The 3,807-nt window shown below is 50.3% G+C and overlaps 1 long non-coding RNA gene across 1 annotated transcript; it reads left to right on the forward strand.

The window, feature by feature from the left end:
* The first annotated feature begins 457 nt into the window (after positions 1-457).
* On the forward strand, positions 458-1,643 carry LOC118549977 (uncharacterized). Its single transcript, XR_004924328.2, has 4 exons — positions 458-597; positions 714-872; positions 1,219-1,262; positions 1,467-1,643. It is a non-coding gene; the product is annotated as an uncharacterized LOC118549977 (long non-coding RNA).
* Positions 1,644-3,807: the final 2,164 nt, after the last annotated feature.

The following is a 3,807-nucleotide window of genomic DNA, read 5'->3' on the forward strand; positions in this document are numbered from 1 at the left end:
AAAACATTCATACAACTTCGAGTTCTGTCTCCGGTGCCCAACGCATTGATATTCTCCCTAAGTCTAGATACGATCTTGCTAATAGCTCGTTTTCTTGCCTTGTCTTTGTGCCTGTATCTGTTTCAAAGTAAGCTCTTCAAATGTACTCATTTCTGAAATCCGCTGCTTTAAACTGTTCTGGAGACACAGTGAGAAGAGCGGAGTGTGTCAGACCTAAGGAGCGCCCCGGAAAGCCGGTTCCCTCCTACCGCCTCCAAATCCACGCCGTAAAGCACCGAGTAGTAAGGGCCAGGCCAGCCCTGACCCTCCCTGAAAAAGAGGGGTTGCTGCCAGGCCTCTCCTGGGGGGTGGCGGGAAGGCTGCTATTTCCAGGTCCGAGGGAGGCACCTGTGACCTTGGACCCCCCCCGGGAACCACAGCGCCCCCTGCCGGCGGGCACCCGCCAGAGGGGATATAAGCCAAGAATCACCCGGCACGCTGCGCACACGCTCGGCCGCGCCATGAAGCTGCTCGGCCCCTCCGCACTCACCGCGATCCTCCTCGGCCTCCTCCTCGGCCTCCACACGGCGCAGCCCGGGCGGCAGAGGCAGCGGACGGGTGCGTGTCCCCGGGCGCGTGGCTGGGGTGGGGGAACCTTCCTCGGAGCGGTCCCGGGGGCCTGCTGGCCACGACGCTCCGGCGCCCCCAGCTCACCCTGTGGCGTTTCTCCTCAGTTGTAAAGAAACCTGGATATTGCCCAGAGTTTGCACTTGGCTGCCCTTTCGTCCTCTTACCTCTGTGTTGGCGCGACAGGGGTTGCAAGGGGGACAAGAAGTGTTGCTTCTACAACTGCAGGCAGCAGTGTATGGAGCCGTGGCTCAGCTTGGAATGAGGTGAGAGCCCCTCTCCCCGCTCCGCTGCCCTGGGCTGTGTCCCGGGAACGTTCCAGAAGAACAGGGTGTCCCGGAGGCAGGCCAGAACTGGCAGTGCTCTTAGAAATCTGTGACATCAGAGCTTTACCACCGGGGTCTGCCTTGAGATTTGGTTCGCGGGTCGGGCCGTAGCGAGGGAGGCCCAAGACCCCTTCCTCAAAAAGGCACAGTTCCATTTCCTGTCATGGGCATCCCTCCTTTCTTCTGAGTGACCGGGCCCTTCCGACAAGGTTATCGGCAAGCCCCTCGACCGTTACTGAAGTTTTATTATGACGATTTTCAACTGCCATTGTTTTTTTTCTTACAGCTTGTAATAATGAGTCACTTTCCTCTCCACATTTAAACTGTGAGGTAAGGGATGATACGATTCTAATTCCTTAGGATGGCTTTCCTAGAATTCCCTGTCCCCTGTCCCTGATTCCTGGGCAGCGCATCTCAGTGCTCCCGGGAGGAGAGTACCCAGCAGGATGCAGACTACGGGGGTCTTGGGACCCAGTGTATGTCCCTCCCACATTTGCACCTTCCCACATCTCTGATTCCCTCCTCTCTTCCCAGGTAGAAACCCCTTCTTAACCAGACCTGAGAAGACCCATCGGACAGGCTCAGACTTGGATAACTGATCCCCAGTTCCTCCGTGCTCTCTCCTCACTGCCCACACTTTCTTTTATCAAGAGTTTAATGCTTATTAACATGAAAACAACACAAAGAAATAAAGTTATATATTTAAAACTACATGAAAATCTAAGATTGTTGGATATCCACCCACCCCCATTTCTCTGTCTTCAGCCTTTTGGGGGGATTCTTTAGAGTTTGAGGTTACTGTTTCACATTTAATTTTGGTTGGTTGTTGCACTTCTCTTATTCTGATTTATTTCTCTCTTTCAATGTCTCCTGACCCTCAGATTTTCTGTTGGTCAGATTCCAGGGGCATTTTTGAGTCCTATCTTGTGTGTGTGAATCCTATGAAAGGTGCACACGTTACCTGGAGATGGAGGAAGAAGCATTTTCGCTACATCGTCTCTGGTACTGCTGCTCGCAGCCTTTCCACTTGTTGGATTAGAAGATCTAGAGCCAGGTCTGGAATTTAGGGCTGGACATGGAGCAGGTCATGCCTTAGTTCTAAGCTACTTTAGGGTCTAAAATTTAGGCCCATCATCAATCAGGAAAAGGAAAGGCTGTGACCCAGGTTAGCTACCTTGAATCTTAGTTTGGGCGTTTAGACCCTGATCTACCTAATAATGAAGTGTTATTTAGCCTTGCATTTTCTCACCTTCTGCTATGTGACTCAGTCTTGAATAGGGGTCATACAGGATTTCAGGTCTGGGAGAGTGGTCTTCAAAAAAATTTATTTTTCCTCGACACATACATCTGAAACAAATTTCTGTGAAGCTACTATTGCCTAGAAGGTTTTAAGTTGACACCGAATATTTTTCATCATAGTTTACATGGCTGTAAGGGCTGAAATTTTAGGTATACGCTGAATATAGTCATTTAAACAAAATGGGGACCTCACTCTTTTTAATGTTTCTCATGGAATATAATTACCATCTTCATTCGATAATGATATGTATCAGAGAAAAACATATTCTCTCTTTTCCAAAACTTCTTCTGCCTCCTTACTTTCTTTTCCTTCGCTGCCTGAATAATTCAAGCCCAAACAAATAGATGCATCTGTTCTTTGGAACCTCTGAAAAGCAGATGTCAAGACGAGATTAGATCAAGGGTTTATTGGGGGAAATGTCTGGGAGACAAGGAGAGCCATCAGGCCACGAGGCAGGCTGCCTGTGGAGGAGGGGGGCAGGATGCAGAACGTCTCAGAAGACAGGGCAATATAAAAAGTGTCAGCCATGCTGACAGGTAGCACCTGAATGAACATCACCTACCACGGGAGTCCCCTGTGTCTCTGAATAATAAGTCAGAGATGGCAGGGCTCCTGTCTAGCTTGGGGGTGACCTCCTCTTCCTTTCCTAAGGCAGGAGTTCAATCAAGTCCTTCCATTGGGCATGGCGGGAAAGAGAACTCAGACAAACACTGGGCAGGTTCTTTGTGAGGACTCCGTCTGAGAGCGTGTCTGGATGACCTGAAATCAGCCCTTGCCTAAACAGCTCTGTCCGCCATATTCCCTCTGTCTCTCTGTTGTCCTTCACCTCACTCTCATGCTCTACATCTCCTTGCGCCCTTACTCCTCACCTCGTTCCCTCTCGATAGCTATTTGGATTTATTTGAAGTTCTGACTCATTTTACTTTTTATTACTGTATCTTACTCTCTCTGTCTGTCCGTCTGTCTGTCTGCCTGTCCTTCTGTCTCTAACACTCAGTTTTCATCATAATGTTTCCAGATGTTTGTCTTTATTTTCTCCCTCTCTCTGTTTCTGTCGGTCCTTGTTCTGCATGTCTATCTTTCCCCAGGCCAGGAACGCCTGAACGTGAACCCTATGCGTACCCTCCTGAGCCAGTGACTCTCATTGCCCACCTATCAGGCTGTCCCTGGCACTCTCCCCTCGCCCGTGTCTGGGTCATGACTGCCCCCCCCACCCCCCACCACCTTCCTTTTGGCTTCTGGGGACTTCCTTCACTTCCTGAGAAGATGCTCTTTTGTGCATTTGTCACATGCACTCCTTCCTTGTCCATGTTGTCTCTCTTCAGAGGAAGAGAAAGCTAGAGCCTGCTCCCCTATAACCCCCCAACTGGCTCCAGGTTGGTCAGCCCTCAGGTTTGTGCCAGGATGACCAGTCATGCTCAGTGAAGAAGCAATGCTTATTGAATAAGACGCAGGAGTCCTACAAATGTTCTGAACCTGGGGGAGAAGGTCCTACCTACAAGGAAGGGGCAAAGGCTGAGACAGAGGACAGAGAGTCTTGGGGTGCTACAGGGCTCCCTCTGAATCTAGTTGGGG

This window comes from Halichoerus grypus, chromosome 10 (assembly GCF_964656455.1).
Source record: "Halichoerus grypus chromosome 10, mHalGry1.hap1.1, whole genome shotgun sequence".
Taxonomy (NCBI): Eukaryota; Metazoa; Chordata; class Mammalia; order Carnivora; family Phocidae; genus Halichoerus; species Halichoerus grypus.